Source organism: Castor canadensis, chromosome 9, assembly GCF_047511655.1.
Source record: "Castor canadensis chromosome 9, mCasCan1.hap1v2, whole genome shotgun sequence".
Classification (NCBI taxonomy): domain Eukaryota; kingdom Metazoa; phylum Chordata; class Mammalia; order Rodentia; family Castoridae; genus Castor; species Castor canadensis.
The window spans coordinates 59,279,898-59,305,920 of NC_133394.1; the positions used below are offsets into that span (position 1 = coordinate 59,279,898).

The 26,023-nt window shown below is 34.7% G+C and overlaps 1 pseudogene; it reads right to left on the minus strand.

The window, feature by feature from the left end:
• LOC109676946 (bifunctional heparan sulfate N-deacetylase/N-sulfotransferase 3-like) overlaps positions 1-24,437 on the minus strand; it is a 160,244-nt pseudogene extending 135,807 nt beyond the window's left edge.
• Between the last annotated feature and the right edge of the window lie 1,586 nt (positions 24,438-26,023).

The following is a 26,023-nucleotide window of genomic DNA, read 5'->3' on the forward strand; positions in this document are numbered from 1 at the left end:
GAGGGGGAGAGACGATGGGGGCCATGTAAATAATGTACAATATAAGTCTAATCGGAATTGTCACTATGAACCCTCCCATATCATGACTATATCCTAATAAAAATTATAATTATTTAAAAATAAATATGTGACAATCACCTCTTTTGAAAAATAAGATCAAATGTAGAATTGCTCAATGCCCTTCAAGCCCTATCAGCAGGGTTACACTAGGTATGTAGGTGTAGATATAGGTATCACTATAAGTGTAGCCTTGTCATTCCTAAGGGAGAACTAAGAGGTGATGTAAGACAAAGGATCAGATAGTCCTCTGCCAGGCTGTTCAGTGGGCTGTGAATATATAATTGCTTTCTTCATTTGTGGTAGATGGTGGTGGTCCTTCCCCATGGGTACCCTAACATTTTGTGGCTTTTCTTCTTAGGTGGGCTTTTTTCTTCTTAGATGTCACCTAACATCAGGGGTGACATGTTTTCTTCATGATGGAGTAAGCATGACATGTGCTTCTTTTTTGACTGTATCTTATTAGTTATCACTTCATCTTCCACCTTGTTCTCAAAGTTTGTCTTTTACTTCTCATTCTTAATATGTTCCCATGTATAAGATGTTTTGTCATAAGTTTCTCATTTGAGGAGTTGATACATAAAAATATAAATGCATACCAGAAGTTGATGTGTAATTAGTGCAGGGGTTTCATATAAACACAAATGAGACTTAAAGCATAAACTTCAGTATTTTAATGTTTGAAATAATTGAAAAGAATATCTAAGACCACATTCATTTACTTAGTAATCTTAGACTAGTCTCAGTATTTCTTCTAATAATAGTTTGTAGGCTTGATTTACATTTTGAGTTCTATTTGGCAAGGTGACTCTAAAACTGGGAAAGATTTCATTATTTTTTTCTGTTAGGCCACAAAAGAAATAGTCACTTGCTCTCAGTGACCCAGATCAGCGCTCCAGAGGGGTCTGGAATGACACCAATTCAGTTCCTGATTGAGAAAATTATTGTTTTTCTTTGTAAAGATAACTTCAAATAAAACATTTATTTATTATTTTCAGGAACTGTGTGATTAATTACAGAACCAGAACAACTTCTATTAGTACCTTTTTCTCTTCATACCTATGTAAACATTACTATTTAAATTCTAAACATCTTCAGACTGTTCTAAGACTATTGTCTGAATGCTTCCACTGGACTTTTTTTTTATTATCATATTTTTGTTGTACTGGGGTACATTGTTACATTGACAAAAGTGCTTATAATATATTTTAGTTAAATTCACCTCTCCATCACTCTCTTTTATCCCCCTCTCCCCATTCTTAGAATAGTTTCAACAGGTCTCATTTTTCCATTTTCATTCATGAGTACACAGTTCCTGAAAATAATAAATAAATGTTATAAAATATAGGACAAGCCACCAATGAACATAATATACAGAGCAGTAAAATGTGGGGGATGTTGCAATGCTTCGTTGATAACATTCTTGAATCCAGGTACCTATTCTTGCTCAAGTTGCTCAATCATTCTGGATTATCTTTTCATTATTATAACTTATTATTGTTGTTGTTGTTTTGTTTTGCATATGTAGAGAAAGGGGAATGCATATATTTTTGGATCTTAGTGACCCTTGCATTGTTTTCTTTTGTTATGGTTTTTGCTTTGTCCCCTTAAATTTTGTAGGAGAAAGAAAAAAACAGACATAATATCATGGTCTCATGAAAAATCAGAACACGAAGCCATTAAGCAAAGAATTTCACCCTGTCAACCTGGTGAGCTCTCTCTAGGAGTTCAATTACTGTAGTGGCTTTTATCTGTTCCACTGTGCATTTACTGAGAACACCAGTTATCATTATCTAGCTGCATGGACATATTGATACTTTGCATTTACCTGAAATCCTCCTCAGGGATTTCAATAGAGATTTTTTTATTCTCTTCCATGCTACTGTCATTTGTAGGAAAGCTCTGTTGTTTTACTTGAATGTGAAACTGAGTAGGCTCTTTATTTATTCTAGAGACATACTACTTCTTGTGGCTGTTTCTGAAAAACTCATAAGTTTCATATTCATGAAGTATCTATCCCTTTCATATCATGTTCTTAATGTTTCAATTTTAATATCTTGTAACGCTGTCTCATCCTACATCTTTTTTGAAACTCTAAGCATTTTTTATGAGTTTTGAAGATTGCCCTTTTTATTGAGCTATGAAAGAAATGCTAAGCACAAACAGTGTAGTAATCTCTTCAAAGTTTACCTTTGATTCATTGATACAATCCAGATTTTCATGTGTACATCTCCTGAGAAACCTTCATCTTAGATTTTTTCAGTACCCCTAAGATCTTAAAACTTAGTCACTCAGACACCACCCACTCGCCCTCTGACACCCTCTTCTTGATTGAAAGAAGCATTTTTATAGATGAGTCACCTCCTGCCAGCTTTACAGGAATTACATAAAAGCAATCTGCCAACTAGCTTGGCCTAAGGACAGAAAATAACTGTTAATGTCAAAAGTAATAGTCATTCTGGTTTGTAGAGATGCACAATGGAGCACTTCAGGACCTTAACTCTCAGGACATCATGCCTTAATCTACATTTTATACTGTACATGAGTGAACGCATAAATGTTACACGTTCATCAGTTTGGATAAGCTTCTTGTCCTAGTATTACTAACTCCATCTTAAATGCTTTTGTTTGTGGTAGAAAATGAAAGTTTAGTTCATTTTAAGGGCGATTATATGTATATTGGAGGGAGAATGTGCATTAAGAAGTAAATATAATATGGGCAAAACACCTCATTTTTCCATGCTAACACAAAAACATTGTGTGGAAAGATACTTAAAAAACAGGACTTAGGACAAATGTTGTTTTGTGCTCTTTAAAAAAATGTGAAAGACTCATCTAAATAAATTATCATACCTAAAAAGTGTGTTTGTCAAGATATTTTTACTTTTCCTATTTCTGATAACACAACTTAGACCACATGGCAATACAACTTTAAATCACCTTTTCAGGCTCTTATTTCCTGGATAGGTTTAAGAAAGTCTTTTAACCTGTTTTTCATTCTTGGACTTATTTTTTAATTGGAATTTTCTTGATGTAGCGAATTTTTGACAGAGCTAGAAGCATTATTTCAAAAGATTTTTAATATGATCTGCTGCTGTTAATGAGGACTTCAGGAGGTACAGAATTTTAATTTGGCTGCAAATCTATAGCATATATGATTCTAGTGTTAAGAAGCAATCATTATTTCCCCAGCTTGATTTTCATATAAAAGTGCTTTAAAGAATATATAATCAATATTCTAGATGAAGCTGATATGAAAGAAAATTTCTGTGGGGCTAAATTAAAAAATAATGTTTTTACTTTTGTTTTAGTTTAACAGCAGAGTCTGCCTCTCAAAGTAAAGATAGTGAGTTCTTACAATTTATCCAAATGAGAATTTTCTTATGATTATAGCCTTATTATCACTTGATATTTTCTGCTTAATGGAACACCTCTTGTAAAAAGACAATATACCACAGAATAGCAGTCAAATTCATATTTCTCAAAGGTGCCACACACACACTGTAATTGAGGTTCCTAAGAGGGATTTGAAAAGTGTTAAACTAGGAATCATATTTTCAAAAAGAGTGAGAAAAACATTTAATCAGACAATTTGACACTTATTCTTCTACTTACAAACTGTGTGACTTTTAGTAATGTCTGAATCTCAGTCTACTTATCTCTAAAATAATTCTTTATGAAAATGCTGTTAATAATGAAAAATTATGTATGGAAATACTAGGTCAAATAATTGACTTAAAATACATAATAGGTCTTTAAAAGTATCATATGCTTTTTATTTCCTTCTTGATAAACGCTTCTGCACCAACAAAAAGCCAAACAGGTTCCCAAGCTTCATCTGAAAATGGGTCCAGTGGTGGTGGTTTAATTAAGGAGGTGTTTAAATACCTCTGATCCAATTTTAATTAAAACTAATATTTATTGAGTGGTGGACATGAACTATCTCATTTAATCTCTTCAACACTCATCAAATTAGGTATTATTATTTAATTCACTTCACAGATGCAACTGAGATACAGAGAGGTTAAGTGAATTGAGCACACACTAAAAACTGAAGTTTCAGTTAGCGAAAGAAAAGGAATTTGGGATTTTTTTTTTTTGCAAGCGGTCTATGATTATGAGATCATATCTTCATAGCACCCAAATCCATATTGACTGTAAAGCTCATAGACAGAAAACATTATTAAATTTTAACACACATCCATGGAAAAAAGCTTCAGTGGTGCTGGAAGACTGTTCCTGGGGCTCCTGCATTTCTGTCTGTCTTGTGAGCTGATGCATTGGCCCCTTCTGCTCTGCACTCTTTCCAAGGATATTTGTAAACAGACTTGGAAAATAGAAAGAGTATCTTCCTTTGGAACAAAGGGCAAGTATGCTTACTTTCTAGTATTAAAAAAGACAGTATTTTCTTCTGAGGCAAAGGCCATTCAAGCTTATAGCAAAAAGATTTGGGCTTCCCAAGCTCAGGATTTTCCTCCTATAATGAAACTCACTGTATGTATAGGTATCACCTAGCCCTTTTCACGCCACCATATTGGAAAAGGAACTTGGAGAATCAGCTCAAAAGCTGGTACTGTGGCTATTGCTCCAACTAAGGCAGTCCTTTCTCTCTGACCTGGGAATGTTGTGCCTTCTGCCAGTATTCATGAAACCCTGGCAGGCTGGCTTGTCAGCTATTAGATGAAACCTCAGATACTTTACACTTCTTGACAGGTGGGGAAAGGACACTTGTAAACACAGTTGGACAGCAAAAAAAAAAACAGTTTATTTAAGACATTATCTGAAACAACAACACAGGAGTGTAAGTGGGAAAAATAATCTTCCCCAAAGGCTGTATTTTATGATGTATCAGAAAAGCTTTTTGATAGGGATGTGTATGTGTACGTGTCTGCCAAGAAAAAGAGAGGGCAAACAAGCACATATTGCTTGAAACCATGAAAACCTAATAAATATACACGGTTGTAAACAGCTTTCTAAAGACAGGTACCCTGTGCTGAACATGATTTATATGTTTGCTCCTGGCTTAAAAATGAACATTGGCACTAGATCACAAAAGCTGTTAAATTCTTCTGAGGCTCAATGTTGCAGGAAATTATTACATATCTATATTTTCAGGAAACCAACTGGCTGATTTGGAATTATGCAACTTTCACATCTGGAAAATTGAAAGAAGGGTTAATTTATTATGAGGCATAATTTACAGTTAATAAATTGTAACAAGCATCAGTAAGTAAAGAGACAGTAGCTTGATGGGGATATAGCAAAGAGCCACTTTTCCCCTCTAAATGTACTTAATTAATACAATTCATACTTTGGGAGACAGGAAATAATGAGACCCACAACAGTCTTTGACTCTGGATGTTGCTGTTTGTTCAAAAGCAACAAATAACCTCCTTGTAACAAATACTTACAATTACATGTGAAAGATTTGTCACATATACATTTTCATTTAGAAATAAGCAAAAATTTATGTAAAATTCAATAGTACATTTTTATAGTAAAATGTATGTTTGTATCCACAAATCTCTCTCAGACACACACAATCTACCACTTACACTGTTTGTATCACAGAGTTTTGTATGTCCAAACATGAACCAAATAATGACATTTTGGTCAACAACAGACTGTATATATGATGGCAGTTACATATCACATTAGAACTGAAAAATTCCTCAATTGCCTAGTGAAGTGGTAGCTATCACAACATTGCAGCAAAATGTACTACCAATAGGTTTATGGTGATCCTGGTGTAAATAAACTTACTGCACTGCCAGTCACATAAAGGTACAGTACATACAATTATGTATGTTACCTAATGACTGATAATGGTAATACATGACTGTTGTTAGTTTATGTATTTGCTATACTATTACTGTGTGTCATTATTACAGAGTATACTCGTTCTACTTATAAAAATGTTTACTGTAAAAATGTATGCCCTGTATGCAGCAGCCTCGTATACCTCATCTTACTGCATTTCTTGATTGCATCAAAAAGCCAGTTCAAGTGATTGACTTATACCACCTATGTTAGGTAAGTGTGCTGTATGATGTCTACACAATGATGAAATTGTATGTATGATAATACATTTCTTAGAATATATACCTGTCATTAACTGACATATGACTATACATAACTACAGTCTTTGTACTGATAATAACATAAATTAGTGCAAAAAAATTTATGTAAAGATAAAGTTTGTATGTTTGTTTGTTTAGAGAGAGTCTTGTTATGTAGTCCAGGCTGGCCTGGAACTCACTGTATAGCTTAGGCTGGCCTTGAACTTACTATTCTCTTACCTCTGTCACCTGAATGCTGGGATTATACATATGAACCACTAAGCCTGGCCAAGATGTAGTATATTTTATAAGAGAAATAAGGAAAACAACATATGAGTGCTCCATTTATGACAGAACAAACTGGAAAATCTGAAAACCTCTTCAAACTTCATGAAGAAGGTATTGTTTTCAGCCCGGTTTTAAAGATGGGAAGATGAGTTGAAATGAGTTAAGTAACTTGTTCATGTCTCACAACTTGTATGGATCTGAGGTTTGAGCACAAATTTGCCCAAGTTTAAAGCCTATCTTTTCACTTTTCATTTATTCCCTATGCAGTAGAGAAAGACAACTTCTAGGAAGATAAGTTTATTTATAAGCCTACATTCACCTTTGTTTTCCCAAAGGAGTCATATTTCCCCCATTAAAATAAGTTCAGTTAATCTTCTTTCCTAGAACACAATAATTTATATCCTCAGTTGCTAAATCTTCATATGATACCATGCAAAGACAGATTATTTATCATGATTTCTTTAAATAAATATCCCAACAGGCATTTATTGAACGAGCCTGTGCATGTCACTCTGTGATAGGAACAGTATGCCACATAATCTTATCATGAGGGGCCAATCACTTGATGCGAAAGCATGCATGTGAAATGCAAAATGGGGAACAGCTTGTGATCCAGAACTTCAAGTGAGACGTTCATGAATTAATTTAGGAATACGACATTTCCTAAAAATAATGAATTCATTCAAACTCTCAGATCTTTTCTGTGACATCTAGGCATATCTGAGGCATGTCCTTAATAATGAGGTGCCTACTGGACTTCTTTATTCCCTATTCTCTTGTCTTTTCCTAGATGATTTCATCCAGTGCCAGGACTTTAAATGCTACTAACGTGCTAATGAGTTCTGTATTTCCACCTGAATTCTTCAACTCAAGACTTGAATACCCAAGTGTCTAAAAGGTGTCACAACCATAGCAAGTATAGAAAAGAACTCTTTGTCCCCTTATTAATAACTAGCACTATGAGACAGGCATTATTCTAAGCACTTTACATGTATTTAACCATTTAAACCTTGAGGCACACTTAAAATAGATGCTGTTATGATTTTGATTTTACCCAGAAAGTAAAGAGGGTAATTAACTTGGCCAAGTTCCTAAGACATGAAAATGAGGTGCAAATTTAGTCTATTCCACAGGGCATGTCTCAAAACCACCACAGCACACTCCTTCTCTCAGTGCTCTCCAGCACAGGAAACACATTTTTGTCAGGCTGACCAAGATATTACCCTTGATTCCACTCTTTCTTAATGTTCCCCACACACTATGAATTAGCAAGTTCTTTCAGCTCCATCTCCAATATATGTCAACCTGTCCCACTAACTTCTCACTATTTTTCTTATCATTATCACTTGTCTGGTCTACTGCAATGGCCACCTGAGTGGGTTTTACTTGTAGTCTATTCTCTACTTGACAGCCAGTACAGTACAGCTTGTACAGTGATATGTATGGGAACATATCACTACCTTTCCAAAGAACTCCAATGAACTCTCTCTATGGCTTACCAGATCCCACATAATCTGTTCCCTGCTTGCCTTTCTGAATGTGTCTCATCTCAGGCTCTCTCACATCCGTCACGCTTCCATTCTCTCTGGCCACTACAAGCTTGCTCCATAGGAGGGACTGCTTCCTTTGCATAGATCTCTTTTGTTTTAGATGTTTGTGTTTACTGTAGTCTTTTCTCTTTCAGGTCTCAGTTCCATGTCACATCAGAACAGATTTCCATACCCAGCTTCTTCAATCAGCATTCTTGCAGCCACTCCCATCCCCAGCAATCCAATCTTCTTGTTTCACTGACCCTGTTTTATGTTCTTCATAGCTCTCTTATCTCTGTCTAAGATTATTTAATTTGTTCACATGTTCATTTGTCTGTCTTCTCTCATTAGAGGTAATATGTATGTTAACATAAAACTTGGTTTTTGTGCTGTCACTGTATCACCAGCTTCTAGAAGATTACTCTGTATTGTAGACACCAATTAATACTTCTTGAGTGATTGACCAAAAATAATCTCATTTTCTTCAGAATTATGATTTTATAACTATCAAATATTTAGAAAGCATTTACTCATTTTAGAATTCCTTCCAAGGTGCTGCTCAAATATTCCCTATCAGTGAATGATTTGCTCATTAAAGAAAACAAATGATAATCTGGGCACTGGTGGCTCATGCTTGTAATCCTGCCTGATTGGGAAACTGAGATAGAGGATCATGGTTCTAACCCAGCCCAAGCAAAACAGTTCATGAGACCCCATTTCAACCAGTAGCCGGGTGCAGTGTGCCTGTCACCCCAAGTTATGCAGGAGGCTGCAATCTGGAAGATCAAGGTTCCAGGCCAGCCTGGGCAAAAAAAGTTTGGAAGACCCTATCTCAATGGGAAAAAGCAATGCATGGTGGCACATAGCTTTCATTCCAGCAACAGCAGGAAGCTTAACATATAGGGTTGATGGTCCAGGCTGGCCTGGGCAAAAAGCATGAGTCACCAAAATAAACAGAGTAAAAAGGGCTGGAGGCATGAAGCATGACTCAAGTGGTAGAATGCTTGCTTCACAAGAGCAGAGTTCAAGCCCCAGCAACTGCTAAAAATAGAAAAAAAAGGAAAGAAGAGAGAAAGAGAGAGAAAGCCAGCCTACTGGTATTAAGCATTTAACTTAGCTTGTCATTCTCACAGATGACACACATGCTGCAAAGTGGTCCTTACTTTAAAGATGTGAACTGATAATGAAAGGCAGTAAGAAACCTGCCCAGGAACGTCAGCTAAAAAGGGGCCAGCTTGCAGTTTGGACCCACAGTGATCTGTCTGACTTTCACTCCCAAGTTCCTTTTCAGCAGGAATATTATGTTCAGCTATGTAACCAGTAACGAAAAATAAATAAACAGAAAGATGAAATGACAAAGAGCTTTTCAGTTTACAAAATGTGAAAGTCAAGAGGAGAATGGTTAAGTAGCCTGAAAATTTGGGGAGGTAGAACAAAATGATCATAGATTTAGTAAGAGCAAGGGGCTGGGAAATTTGTTTTAGAATAAAGACAAGCTTATTAAACATATTAAAATAACAAATGGTAGAGGGTGATTATGCAAATATTGTTAAAATATCTTAACTGCATTATATAATAGAAGAATAATAAGTTATTCAGGGAAAGGAGAGTGTTTTGAGATGAGATGCCTCACCTGAAGAGGCTGAGGCCGGGGAAGCTGAGTATACCTCAAAATGCCCTTCATTGGAGTGGTCAGATATGCCTGCACACCACTAATTCTCAGAAGAGCATGTTCTACATGCATGTAAATGCAAAAATGATACCTGTTGAAACTGTTCCAGGAATTAGGGGAGGGGGCATGGGGGAGAACAGAGGAGATGGGGAATTCAGGTATGATATATTTGATACATTGTAAGAACATTTATAAATGCTAAAATGTACCCACACACAGTCCAAAAAGAAAAAAATGATTCACAAGTATTAATACCAATCAAATATAAACAACCACAGATCACGTTCATTTTATTCAAAATTGAATTTTGAATTCGTATCTATTTATAACAAAATGATACATATCCTCTATGAAACATGCTTCAAGTCTTATTTTATTCTGTAATTGAAAATTCAATAGAAACTCAAATATTTGTAGTAACATTTCCCCTAATGTTTATGTGTTATTTTGAAATAAGCTGTTTACCTGAATACTAGAGAAGGAACTACATGTTTAAATTGATAAACAAGCTACCTGATATAACTATTTACTTCTTTAATAATTAATAAAAATAATTGAAAGAATTATTTGATAGGGGAAGACATCAACATATCAACTAACAAGGCAAGAAATGCTTGCTTGCTTTTATGTGTTCAATGTTGTTTCAGATTTGACAGATCTGATGGTCATGAAAAATGCAGTATACAAAATTCTAAGTTATAGCTTTAGAAAGCATCTTCCACCCATCCTTTCCAGTGAATAGTTGTTTGTTTTCTCTTTTGCTTGTTCTATCCCACTTTCTATCATGTTTTTGACTTTTATTGTCACTGTTTTTATATCTAATTCCTTTGTGTGTTATACATTTACTGTAGCTGTAAAATTCATGCTTATATTGAAGTGCTTAGTACAATAAAAATGTTATCATTGTTCAGGATTTTAAAAAAAAGAGAGTGTATTCTACTCACTCTATCACCCCACCTAATTACTCCATTCAAGTCACTTGGTGCGGGCTTTCCTTGCAAATGTTCTAAAAGATCTCAGAGTTGGTAAATTCAATGTTCTAATCTCAGAAAAAGGAACAAATCCAGAGATAATGACTGGAGATAATGACTGGAACCTCATTATCTGTAGGTTCACTCCAATCTTGCAATGTACCGATGGAGAAAGTGGTGTGGTTATGCTCACTGCCATATTTGCAGGGGGAGGGATGAGCTCTGCAGGCTTGCCTGTCACTAAGCTGGTTGCTGCAGGAGCAGAGTGCCAGGCACTGAGACCTGGTGTCTTCTGGTTAGTTGTATGACCTGGTGGTTACATAAGCTTTCACTTTCTGTGATGTTCATGAAGTCCTTTTTATTTAATTTGTAAGAACCATCATGTAGCTTTCAGGGAATATGAATGCAAAAAAGTATAAATCAACTAAGAAATATACTGCTATATTTACAAAATATGAAATAAGAGGAAAAATGATTGGCTGAGAGACCTGAAAACATAAGGAAACTAATTTCTCCCTTTAATTACACACATGAGTGAAAATAATTAAAGTTGTGGGGGGAAAGGCCAAAACGTTGTTTCTCTAAGTGGTTCATGTCTTTTTCTTTGTGAAGAGATAATATCGTGCATACTAGTAACAAAAAATAAACACCCTAATGGAATAATGGACAAAGGACAATTTTCAAAAGAGAAATATAAATGAACAATAAATGTGGTATTAACCCTGTCACAGTTAAATAGAATGAATTAAAAATAATGAAATAAAAAGTTTTACATGTCAGATTTTCGAACATTAAATGTTGACTAAATTTAATGTTTGAAACGTTAGTGTGTAGTAGAACTAAGAGATTTTTTTATTTTGCTTTTTTCCTTGTTTTCTATATTGATTTATTATTGTCACTGCAAATTTAAGTATCAGTATATATTTGAAAACAAAATTCATTTCCATTTTGGGCATTTTGACAATAACATAAAAACCAACTAACCCAAACAATCCTAACTGTAGCTTCACTTAAGACAAATGTTTGAATCTCTGTTTATAGTTTCCTAAGGTAAATTTTCTTTTTTACATTAAAAAATACTACCCTCCCAACATTTTTTAAAAAAGAATCCTCCAGTATGATACCTCTATCTCACCTATAATTTTTTATTTTTTTATTTTCATATCTTGGAATCTTGTATAAAATTTTATTTACAAACAATTTTTACAGATACAGAAATTGTGTTCCATATTTCTACTGAGGATTATATGTGCCATAAACTGTACTGAGTACTTTATAAATTTCATCTCCATGATTTATAAATTGGAGATGCTATTTTTATATCCATTTTATAGATAACAAAAGTAAGATTTTGTGTTTCAGAGAGAATCCCAGTTGACTTGACTCAAAGCCTAATCTTCAAACTACCAAGCTAAGATTTCACAATTATATTTGAATGATTACAGTAAAAACCAAAATAAGTAAATAAAATATAAATGGTGGTTGATGCTAGGTGATCAAATTGTGGAAGCTCTGCTTTCTTCTTTTTTATGATTCCTACATCTCCTTCAGTAAGATTATTGTTTAGAATCAGACAGAATTTCTTGAAATGTGGGTAAAAGAGCTCTGAAGACAAGGTCTGCAGTGACCATGTAAGTTTTGTGCACAAACCAAGACAAGAAACATCACGGGGGTGACCAAGTAATATCTCACCTATAATTTACTCCAATTTGAGTTCATGATTTCCTTGATATTTCGTTATACCAAAGCACATTCAATTAGACAAGAAAACTAAAAATAATTAAACCCCCCATCTCATACACATGCACACACACACACACACACACACACACACACACACACACATTGGTCCTTCTGCTAAAAAAAAATCAAATTTCTCTATCACACACACACACACCACTCCTTCCTCTAAAAAAATCAAATTTCTCTATGCTGATTCTTAAACCTCTTATTATAACTCTCTCTGCTTCTAGAGTCTCTTCTTTTCTAACTGATCTGATTTATAGGTTCCTCCAAGATCACAGAGGCAATGTATTTTTTACTACTTTACTTTAAAATTATCCAATGTACTTTCATTAGGCAATATTAAGCCACCCATTTATGGAATCACTGTCTCGAATCCTCTGCTTCTTATGTAAAATCTACCTTGTCCATCTCCACAGTCAGTTTTACGTGAATATGCATTTGCCAAATTATGCTATAGTTTTTTTAAAACATTAAAAATTAGTAAAAACAACACGTCTTCCAGCAGCAGGTTGAAATCAGTAATTCTATTGTGATTGCTTACTTATTTATATATATTTGTAATTAAATATTTTTATACAACATGATTTTAGCATACTTTCTACAGAGAAAGACAGTAGGACCCATGTCTTCATATTTTGAAATAATATCAAATTCAGTCTATCTAAACCACTGTTTCTTCAGATGTGTGTTTCTACCATCTGTGTTGGAATCATCTAGGTAAACTGGGTTCTCTCCAGATTGACTAAGACTCACATTGATAAGTGATCAAGTACATCTAAATATCTGAGTGAAAGAATGCTTAAGATGAAACTAGTGGCAGATTCTTGTACTGTTTCTTTAAATATACTGTAGCACCCTGCTTTTTGTTCATTTACAAATTACAAGTTGATTCATCCTTGGTGATTTTAACACTTGTCTGTGTTTTTGGCTTGTCAACAATAAAAATACAGTTATGAACAGTTGACTATGTCATCTGTGAGTGACTTGAAAGGTTGGTTTAAATTCGGTAATGATTTTGCTCTTGAAAAGCTTTCAGTCATAATAGAGAGCCAGATTGAGATGTGTTGATGGCCTGAAAACAAAGATGTGTGGTAAATTGCTTGCTCTCTGAGGCTCTCCTTGCTCTTGAGGATGTGGCATTGATATTGTGTCAATTGTTAAGTACAGAGCATTGAACACAGGTCCTCCCATGCCTCTGCCAAGGATGTACCTCCTGTCACTGCCTCCATTAGAGACAAAACCCATTTAGGGAAAGTGGCTTTTTCAAGTGGAATGAGCAGCTGTGTCTTCTCTGAGAATGATGATTGAACACTGATCAGTTCTTGTGAAGTTACAAGTTACAGTACCATTGGAGATCTAGTTCTAGCTAGAATAAAAAATAAATTTTTCACTTCCATTGTTCATTCACCCTTCATTTAAAACAGTGACATATCCTGCTTTAGGAAAGAAATAACAAAGATTGGGAACATCTTTTTCTCCTCTCTCTTTACTTCTTTTAATGCTTTTTACTGCATTTCTAGAATAGATTAGAAAATTATGCAAAAATCCTTTGACTATTAAACTATTTTGTCAAAGCAATTACACTAAAGTTAAAATGGGCTTTCATTATGCCTTTTTGCTCCTGAAAATATTGTCAAATAATTTTGTGAAAATTTCCTAAAGGTATTTTTCAGTATATCAGAAATCTAAGACTTGCAGGATATAGGTATTACTTATTCTGATACCAGCAACTTTAACTTTTGAGCAGTTTACTGTCAAAACCACTCAGTTCATTTCCTCAGCATATCAAGCAAGAATAAGTTGTCTTTCTTTCTATTTGAACTCAAATACTCATTTCTTATTATTCTCAGAGGAGGAATGGCTTAGTTATTTCTTATAATGGTGGTATACAGAGTATTGAATCCAAGATAAAGAATAGCAAAGAATTTATATTTCTTATTAGCTTGGGTAGATCACTGTTCACTGTCTTAACCAGCAGCTGGTTTAATTTCTGTGTGCAACATTTTTTTCCTTTCTTTCTTCGGAAAGCTGATTCTATATATATATAGTTATATATATATAGTTCAGTATATATATATAACTATATATATATATATATATATATATATATAGTTCAGAGAAAGAAACAGAGACATATAATTACCTAAAAATAATGATGTAAGTATGAAGGATAAGAAAAGAAACACTATTGTACTAATCCAGACACCAGGAAACCAAAGCAAGGAGCTAAAGGGAGGAGGGATAAGCAGATGGAAGAGAATTTATTGTTGTTTTTAGATTGGGTCAATTAGAATACAGATTTCAAAGAAATAAATAAAATAAGCTCACTGAAGCTAAGGTGGATGCAGGAACATAGATAAAGTCAAAGAGAATAAAATGGAAGAGGTGTGATGAAAATGATCACCAGAGTTTAAGTAACTGTGTTAGTCTCAATCAACTGTCGTTTAAAATTACATTATTGTTCTAGCAATGGATGCACTCCTAGAGAAATGACAGTAGAAACTGCTAAAGTAGTGAACTGATGATAATCACATACCTGTTCCAACTGAGTGGACTTTGGAGAGCTAAATTCCCTAAACCACCTAAGTGAAGAGAGGGTTACTTGCTTGCCCATGTTGGCCTTTACAGAGTTAAGGTGTATGTTAATTGGCCTAATTCCCCAACTGACTCTTGAGTCAGCTAAATTAATGATTCGATCATATATATGCTATTAAAACTGCATTTCCTGGTGAGAAGAATAATAGTAAAGTAGTGGAAGTCTTTTGGGGCGGAGGATGGTTTGAGCCACGATAGGAATTGCTAGCATGATTATTTGAAAAGCATGACATGTGGCACACAGAGTGTCTCTCCTACCATCCCTGCCAAGACAACCACACTTAATTCCTGGTACCTGGGATATGCACCTTATGTGGCAAAAAAGATTTTGCAAATAAAACTAAGTTAAGGACCTTGATATATTCTAGATTATGTGTCCTTAAAAGCAGAGGAACTTTCCCAATTTTAGTGAGAGAACAACTACATGAGAGAGATGTAGTTAAGAAAGAAGGCAAAGAGGGATGAAACACTGCTGCCTTTGAAGGTGAAGAACGAGCATGTGAGTTTGGGAATGTGGGCACACTGTAGAAGAAAAGATGAGGCAATAGATTCTCACTGGAACCTTCACAAAGGAGCAAAGTCCTCAGCTCAGTGAGACCAGTGTTGGAGCTCTGACCTCTAGAGCTGTAAAATGATAGACTTCATAGTGAGTTTGTATTATTGCTATGAGTCAATATCTACTTTGTATTTAAGTCTATAGTTTCATTATACATGATTGTCTATAAAAGTTAAGAACAAAAAAATGCTTCAGCTATTAATTCGTATTTCACCAAGTGACAACACTTCAGAATTTTCTCTGACTTTTCCTATTTTGTTTGTGTGCTTTTGAAAAAATTTAGGAATGCCTGTCTAAGGCACCTTAAAACATCATAGACTTTAAAATTTGAGTATATGAAGAAAGAAAAAGTTGACTGAATTCTGAGCATTTCTGTTCTTTAACTGAGCTAGCACCTACTGTATGCTACTGTATCACCTTAATTTGCCCCAACTGTAACAGTTACCAGAATTGCAGGCAAAATGTCTAAAAAGAAAATTCATGTCTAGGAAGCACAACTTTTGCAAAGTCAAATCTTAAAATAAACCTTACCTTGAGTCCAAGGCATTTCAAGATGTGATTGATAAGTGATGTTTTGTTCCGAATTTGCAAGTAAATTCTTGGTAAAGACTCAGATATGAATCATGAAACCATAATAGAAATTTTAAGGATATAATTTTCTATAAAGTAGAGTTTGGTGGGAAAGAATTGGTATGGTATAGTACTGTGTTACATCCACAACTGTGAAACTATGAAGTGGAAAAGCTCAGATTCTAGCGTCAGGCGGACCTGTATTTTGAATCCTGGTAGTACCACTTCCTAGTTATAGTCTTTGTTTTATAGGATTTCTGCAACAATTAAATTGTGATAAAAGTAAAACAATATATATTCAATACGTGTTATTTATTTTGTGAGGAGTCAATTGTATAATTTATGGATCTAATAGTATAAGACATCAGCACAGAAATATAGAAGATTCTTTTATATTTTATTTTTTGCAATCATGTAATGCCAGAAGAAAGAACTCTTAACCAAGAGATGCACATAATTCAACAATGGGCATAGAGTAAAATTTTCTCCTTGTTTCTTGACTTCCTTTTATCAAAATATGTTCTTCATTATCCATTAGTGTATACTTTGAAGTCCCTAACACACTTTGAGAGTAAATGTGTGTAAGTTTGTGGGCAAACTGAATATCTTTCTACCTTAAATCCTGATTTAGAATTTTCCCCCTGAAATCTGCTAGTCCAGACTGTGAAGCATTGCCTAGTTGAGCTTTGGTGCCCTGGTCTTGATCACGTTTGGGCAGAATACAGTGCATGGGACCCTTAAAAAAAAGTAATTAGTCACCAAATATATTTTATACACTATGTGTTCATACAGCAACAACATTTTATCTTTGTAAAATGATTTAGAACTCATTCTTTTAGAATGTCCCATTGTGTAACAAATGACTCCTTAATAGTAATAGTAATGAGGATACATTCCATCTCACAATGCAATAACGAATTTAATAAGATGTATTAAACATAAATAGAGTATGGATATGAAGTCATTTTTTTCTTTGCAAAACTATTTTCTTACTTTCCTTGTTAAATTATAAAGTGATTTCCTGAAAAGTATTCCCTTACAATAACTGTATAGCAGCTAGAACACTGAGGATATTTGAGTGTGATGATAACATTGAAAGTGATTTATTTTCCTGTTTATTCTGATCACATTATATCAAATTTACAAGTATAGAATAGTGGTTTAGAATACCACCAAACAGAGTGAGGAAGAGAGATGCAAACATTTCATTTATGTTCGTAAGAACAGTCACAAGTTGCCTAACTATTTGACAATTATAAATCAATTAGGACCAGTGGAACTGGACATATTTTACTACCACAAATGCTTAGGTGATTCTCAAGGAGTCTAAGTCCTCCCAAGGTGAGCTGCATACAGTGTTCCCACAGGAAGGAACCATTAAGTAAGCATTTAAACTCAACAAAGCTATCTCTTAAGGATGAGAGTAAATAAAGACTTTATGATCCATAAAATGTGAGCTGCTTTACCATGAATAGATTCTCTTGAAAGAAACTTCTAAAGGATATAAAGAATGAGATTCATTCATTTAACAGATAAGCACTGAGCCAGGAACATTTCTAGGAGCTGGAAACACTTAAGAGTAAACAAAACATGAGAAAATATTGCTCTCTCACCAGAGAGCAGAGAGAATGAGGGAAAGGAGGAGGAGGATGTGTGATCTGGGAGATAAAGGGAAACAGATTGTAGGAACTTTGATTGTTAGTCTGGGTGAGACTGGAAGTCACTACAGGGTTCTGAGCAGAAGATGGGCATGATATCAGTTATATGATAAGAGAATCATTTTGTCTGCTCTGTTAAAACAGGGGCTGAATATGGAAGTAGGAAGTCCTAACTGACATGCAAGGGTGAGTGGATAGCAAAGAAAGCAGTAGACACCTGGCTAACTTTGGTCTTAATAAAAAAAATAACGGGTAATATCTGGGTTTAAACAACAAGAGGATAGTCCCGAATGAGAGCAGCTAGCTCATCAGCCAAAGGAAAGCAGGCATGATTGGAAATAAAGGGCTTTTACTTTTTGCCTGCTGTTTGGAGACATTGAATAATATTAGCACTTCCTTACCATACTTGTTTAAGTTTCTGGACAAACTACTAAAAGGATAGAAGTAGGCATATGCATTTCAAACCAGTAGTGGGTAGAAAAAGCAAACTGACTCAAATAAAAGTAAAGAAGGAGTAGGAGAAAGAATCAAGAAGAAACAGAATCAGTAAGACAAATATACAGCACAAATAAGAGAGCTGAAAAAATTCCTTATACATTGATGGTCTAATTAACTGTGTGTAGACTTATCTTGCTAATTAAAGACACATATTGATATGGTAGATAAAAAGCAAAATTTCTGCAGGGTGTGATGATTCATGCCTGTAATCCCAGATATCAAGGAGTGATAGGTAGAAGGATCACAGTCTAAGGCTGACAAGGGCAAAAAGTAAGACCATGTCTGGAAAAAAACAAAAAAACAAAACTTTAAAAAATGGCTGGGAGTGTAGCTCAAGTGGTCGACTGCCTACCCAGCAAACAAGTATGAGGCTCTGAGTTCAAATCCCAGTACTGCCAAAATAAAATCTACCACCACCACCAAAAACAACCCCCCATACACACAAAAAAGGAACAAAACAAAAAAATCCCTCCCCAAAACAAACAAAAAGCAAAACTTATCTAGAGGTTGTTTTCAAAACTAATTTATAGTGCAAAAACACAGGATTGAATGAGGCTGAAAATATATAAAAATAGATTAAGTCATGCTTTTCAAATAGTAGCCAAAAGGAAGATCATACAGCAAATAAATATTAGTCAAAACAGATGTAAAGGCAAATATAATAAAGGCAGAACAAAGGGTTCATTTCAACAGCAATTGGCTTTGAGAAGCCAAAGCCAATTCTTCAAAGCTTCTTGCTTATTTATGTAGTTCTGTTCAGGAGGATTTACCTTCACATGCACAAAGAAGATAATCACAGAATGATAAAACATGAAATATAATTTAAAGCATATGCGCTAAAAATAGCTTCCAAATACTGCAATAACTGATAGAATAACAAGGAAATATTTACAATCCATCATCAGAGTTGGAGAATTAAACATACCTCTTTTTCATTACCTGTCTTACCCCCCCCCACAAGAAAACCCAGAAAGAATGTAGAACCTTTGAAAATACATTTAAAAAGCTGAGCTGATAGATATATCCTGGCTGGAGACTATATGCTCTTGTCAAGTACATGAGTAATGTTATAAATAGCTATGAATTCATTGTAGATAATTTAAAGTATTGATATCAAACATGTACATGTTTCACAATATTATACAGTTAAAATGGATACCAACAAATAAAAGATAAGAAACCACAGAGATAATAGGAAGGAATTAGAAAAATATGGATTAAGGACAAAAGAAAAGGATTGGTATTATATACAGTGTATAATTCTTGACATTCATTCACACAGAGCATATAGGTAATTAGCTATTTGAAGAAATTTTTGTTTCCTTTTCTATTTTTACTTATGACAGAATAATTGATTGCAACTCCCCACTTCCCTAAACATTTGGTATGCTAAGTTCCCTTTTCACTGATTTTATGAAGCCTCTGGCTTTGCCTTAGCTAGGGTGGTGAATATTCATATGAGAAGTGAAGTCAAGCAGCACAGAGCTCACCTTTACACTCCAGTTACAGCCTGCTGGGTCAGCCCCAAGCCAAAACTGAGAAATCAGCCAAGTTTATCTTCTGAGCTTGATACCACTATTTCTCACAGCTTTCTGGCTTCCTACTATTTTTAGCACTTTCTTTTCCCTAGGCTCTTTGGGATCTTCAGTTAGAGAGGAAAATAATGATAAATTTGCTCATGACATTATATTAAAGATTTAAGAACTGCTTGCTCTCTCTTATGAAGCTGTTTTTAAAATGTGATATTTTTTTCTTTAAAGGGTTAATCACAAACTTGCACATTAAGGAATGCTGATATGTAAGTAAACAGTGGGAAAGGTTTAGGGTAGTGTGGGGGAGGGCTGCTGAGTACTTCCAGAAAGGGGTACAGATAATTCTTCATTGTGCTCAGGTGTGAGGTGTGACTGGTTGTGGTTATTTGTGTTCTGATGCTGTTAAAGTTAGAAAGGGAATGTGTGCGTATTACAGAAAGTGATGGAGGGAGAGTTACAGGAGGGAGAGAGGGAGACACATATGCTCTTTTATTTTTTGAGAGTATTCAACTGCAGAAAGTTCAGTAAAACCCTACAAGATCAGCTTTTCCAGAATGTTCCCATTCCACTTCTCTTTTGTCTTGGGACACAAATGTTACATGAATTTGTTCTATATGAATTTTAGCGCAAGAGTGAGCGAAAACTTCTGAAAGAGACTATGGGTTATTAGCATGCATTGGACCATCCTGTGCCTTCTTGTAAAACTAAAATGTTTTAATGATAGGAGTACCACTTTTTCTCTCCAAAAACCCATTCCGTAGATTTAGACTTGAAAGTCTGAGGACAGATCCTAGAGGACAGGGAATTTTATTTTATTTTTTAACATCACAAAACCAGTCCCGTAGTCCAAGAAAGCACATAAGTGCATATACATGCACACACACTCTTTCTGACTTCCATTTAATTTTATTTAGTTAGTCCTGCTCTTTTTGGGAAAAATACTCTAATTGTTCAAACAATTTTCTTCTTTGGTTCCTATAGCTTGCCTATGACTAGACTAATAAAAATACCACTTTAGATTTTTTTTTTCAATTTTCTCAAATTCTTTTCAATTTTCCTAACACTTCGAATAGAGAAAATATTTGCTCATAAAGGTAACAGTTAAATGAAAGGACTTGATTAAAATATTTCTATTAATTATGCACTATTGATGACCAAATCCTTGATCTTTCTTTCCCTGTTTTAATTAGGCCACTCCTAATTAACTTGGGATTCTCTGTGTTTTAGTAGTAAGTACTCTCAGTCCTGGGCAAACCAGGATGGTTAATCAGCTTATCACTAGTCCACTGCCAGCGCTGTCTAACTTTCTCTTCCCTCTTTCATATCAAAATTTCTCCACTGAGTACTCTATACTCTCTTTTTTCTCATCTTGACCTCTTAGTTCATTCCTGAACGTACTGTAACTGGCTTCTGTCTCTATCACTCCACACACATGAGGTTTGCAGGAGTTGTCAATGACCTTCAACATTTCCCTCAGGAGACTGGCCAGTACTCTGCTGGTGGATTTGGGACTGCTGTTCCAGCCACTTAGCTGAAGCTCTTCATTCCCATCTTCTACAGCAACACAGATTCCTGGTTTCTGACTGTTCCTTTAACCACTTATACATGGGTTATCTCCCTTTACTTATTTTCTAAAAGATGATTTCCCTAAAAATTCTACACTTGATCCTCTTCTTCTCTTATTACTCTACAAATCTTTTCCTGGCTGATTTCACACACTTCCATGTTGTTAACCACTCCCTATAGGATGATGACTTTCAAACCTGTACTTGTTACCCAAATTTTTCTTGTGAGCCAACAACCTATGAAACAGCTCTTATAGTGCCTTATATGCAATTCAATAAAGCTAAAATTTTTATTATAAACTGTAATGATCTCCACTATTATGCTCCTCCTCTTTGCTATTGGTATTATCATTAATGGTTCACCTCTGCCAAAAATCCTAATGTCATCTTTGACCTTACATTCTCTTTCACCTCCACTGAATTACTAAATCATTTTAGTTTTAACTCCTAAATAATGTTTAAATTGTCTTTATTCCTCCAACCTTACTCACATTTCCTAGTTTCAGAGCTTGCCATGTTTAGTCTAAATTATAGCCATCACCCCACTGTACTCTTGCCTTCAAACTCTTTCCTGCCTACTTATAGTGTCTGTTACATGGTGCCATTGTACTCACCATGTAACAGTGTTTCCCACAGCAGTTTTTATATAGGATCACGTAGATACTTTTACCTTACCATGTTGCAAGCCATCTTTCTGTTTATCTCCGTCACAAAAGAGTAAATTCATTATGAAGGGAGCTGTACTTTATCTTTGTTTCCCTTGTGCCTGCCTCTGTGCCCAGCATATGGCATGAACATCAAGAACTGAGCATATGATGCAAGCATCATATGTATTTCTATGTTTGTATTCTTTCCTGTCCTCTTTTCTAAAGGGAGGAGACCATGGTTTATCATTTTATATACATGTTATAAATACAGCTCCTTTATTAATTAATTTCTATTGAGTTAAAATCTTGTCAGGAATGTGGAACTCTTTTTTCTTGTTAGTCTTCACACTCTCCATAGTAAGTAATGCTAAGTGGTCCTTCTGATATTTTTAGCTTATTTAACTAGTGTAGTGAAAATTGCTATTATTTGCCAGATACTTAGTGACTAGAAAAATGACGCAGTATTTAAGATGATTTTTTAAATATCTAATTTAGTTCTAGATGCTCACCAAAAGGTCAAAGCTGTAGGGAATAAAAGTTGTATATCAAAAGCCCCTCACTTTTATGAGAAATCAACATGAAGTATAACAGAGATAGATTCCTATAGCATTTTGAATAGGAAACTCAGATAAATGTAGATAACTTTAATTTTGACTTTCATTAATATTAAACAACTAGTTGTTTATATAATATAACCAATTCATAATAATACCAAGCTGTCTTTAAATGATTGCTTCCTGGTTAAGGGAAGCAATTTTACACTAAGAAATATAATACAATTTAAATGCAGCACAATGGGCTTCATGAATGTACCAGAAGTGTTCACTGAAATCAAGTTAAACCCTTACATTGTGTGTGAATAAATATGCTTATACAGTCACAGCTCTCCCTGTTTTGCAGAGTTTCAAATATATGATAAGAGAAAATGAGATGCATATTAGATTTTCAAAAACATCTAACTTGATATGAGATCTGTAATTCCTGAAAATTTGTGAGAGCACTTATTTTCAGTAAAACAAATTCGCTTGATTTCATATTTAAATGGATTTTCTTAGGTTAGCAACAGTTTTCTACAGTAGGTAGTTTCTAAGAAGGAACTAAACAAAATGATTTATACTTTGTTGCTATAAATACACACAGGAAACCATTTCAAGATCTTGCCATACTCTTAATATAAGCTTCAGTTTTCTTTATTCAGAGGGAAATATATTATCTACTAGGATGAGAGATGTGGTAGCCAATTATCCCAGCTTGTCCTAGAGATTCCCAATAAAACAGAAGTTACATGTTCTAGGAAACACCTTTGTCCCAGTATAAAACAGGAAGGTGTTAACCCTGCTGAAAGATGAACTAAACTTTGAAACCTTGAGATAATAGAGTCTTACCTTAACGTCATTGGTGTTCATTTGCGTTCCTTCCTTTCCCACAAATATATCATCAATGTCCACAAGGTGTACCTGTCCAAGGACAATGTCAGCCTCTTTCCTGACAAGAAGGAGATAGCATCAATGAAGATCAGCTTGTGCAGCCAAAAGTTCAAGTTGCTTCCAAAAAGAACTCGCTGAATTCCATCATGGAGCCCTAGGTCGTGTATGATAGTGGCATAAAAAGCACCTTTAGATATGGGAGGAGAAAGGTTTTCTGGGGTCTTTACTTTGGCAAATATCACTGGTTGGTAGGCTGAGTGATTAATCTGGAAAACTGTCCAGTCAGTTCCAGGTAAAGAACCTTTTTCAAGCTTGGAAGATTTGGTCACACGAAGCAATGGAGAATGAGGATTAATACAGCAATCTTTTACTGCAAGGTTTCCATATATGGAAAAAGAGAAACCTTTTATCTGAAAGTTCTGTAGCTTCTTCCAATGACACCCACACCATATTCGACACAGTATTTATCTAAAAGGCTTCGATTCCAGGAGTCCATATTTATATACTTTAAAATATTCTCATAAATAATGAGAATATATTTGCCTTTAGTTTTGTCTGTAAGTGCCGGAAGATCTCCTTTTCCAGGAGCAATTTCAATGTAATATTGGAATCTACTTGACTCTAGAATCATAATGATGTCTTGGCCAAGCGGTGAGTACTGGCTCTCCACAAACACTAAGACTATGGGATCTGTCCTTGAGGCATCAGAAAGCCTTGCTGACTTCATGTCCATCAGCCTATATGGCAAGTGTTGGAGGTCACCACAATCCACTTCTGAAGTCATTTCAGAGAGTTCACTTTCCTGTTTGTAGCCACTGTACAGGTAGTAAGCAGAAATAACAATGCTCACCATACAAAAAGTGGCAAGCAGAATAACTGTCCTTTGAAAGTGTCTGTGAAGCTTCATGATAAAACTCATGTTGTATATCCTTTCCTTGACTATTTTTGAGAGAAGCACCATAAATGTAAAACAAACGATGGTGTTTCAGCTATTTTTCCAGCCTCAGGCAATAGTTTATGTCACCATTGCAGCACATCTGTATTGCATGATCAGGACTCACAGGAAATAGAGTGTGAAAAATAGAAAAAAATAGAATAGAATATGAAATATTCAGTGCCTAGCACTAGAATGTGCAAGCTTTTTTTTTTAAATCTTATTGACCCTGATAAGTGGCAGACTAGTGGACAGATGAACTGGCTTGAAGGAAATTAGAAAACCTCTTTCAGATGTGGTTGAGGACATGAGAGGGATGAGATGAGGAAAGTGACTCCACTGAACAGAAAAAAATAATTGAGCTAATCAGGAATTTTCTTTTGCTCTTTGAGCTCTGCATCAAACTTGGTAGATAATATCACAGACCTCTGACACCACAGAGAGTTTGCCTGAGCCATATACTGCTGTTTTCTGTCATCAAGATATGCATCATGTAATGTATGATCAAACATGTGTGTTCACTTACATGTACTGAAAGTTTATAAAAGTTTGGGTATGTTTCACTAAGTTCCACAATTAAAATGATAGTCCTTTTCTTTTCTAGAAAGTTGTTAACACAAGGAATTTTGTTACTCAATATACATTTCAAATTCATTAGAGAAACAACCTATAATAGTTACTTTCATTAGAAAAAACCCTTTTAAATGCACATATGGTTCCACAACCCAACTGATCATTTTAGAGTGAATATTTACCTAGTTAAGTTTTTCAAAATTCGGAGCAGTCATGTGGTGAGATGAATATGAGGAATAAAACACTCCCCAGTCTCCTTTGGCTCTGTTGTATTATGGATGCATTCAGGCATCGTGCATTGCAGAATGTTTACTGACAGATTCACTTTCTGTACATTCTATTTCTACTATTGAACAAAGAGCTCAGTAATCATATGAAAACATCCTATAAAGCATTTTAAAAGCATAATGAAAATAGTTGTGAAGTCACAAGAAATGCCTTGTTTTGTAATAATTCCAAATTCCTTTCAAGTCTTAGTAACTATTGGAAATTTAGTAACTTTGAAAAATAGTAAGAAAGAAGCACAGGCATTTGTTTCTTAGAACAAAAGTTTAGTAGAGTCTTACGTCCCTGGCACTGTGCAAAGAAATATCACAGATCATAAAAAAATTAAGAAATGTCTTGCCATTGTTCATAGGACAAGCTAAGTAGCTGGCAAGATAAAAAGTGGCAGGAAGCACTGTATTTGGTGTTTACCATAAGTTTAGGGTTTGTTGCACCTCTGCTTCTTAATTGTAGCATTTTAGACTCATACCTTCCAAATAAAATGTTGGAATAAATTACCACTATTAACGAATGCTAGATTTAAAATTCTGTACTATTCACTTATGAAGTAAGCAGTGATTAATACTTTGAATAATATATGTTTATCTTTGTGAAGAATATATTCTGTAATATAACTACAGGATATTTGTGATATTTATTTTGTAAATTATATGTTATAGTTTATTCATTCACATCTTTAGGGCATCTATGTTGTTCATTCAAATATTTATGGGGTAGCTATTTTTCTGTTTAAAATATACATGTTAAGCATGGTGAATTTCTTTAAAAGGTCTTGAATTTTAAAGCATAGACAATGACAAGGGTGATCATTTATGGCTATAAATTAAGGACACGTGACTGTAATGAGATGAACAAAGAAAA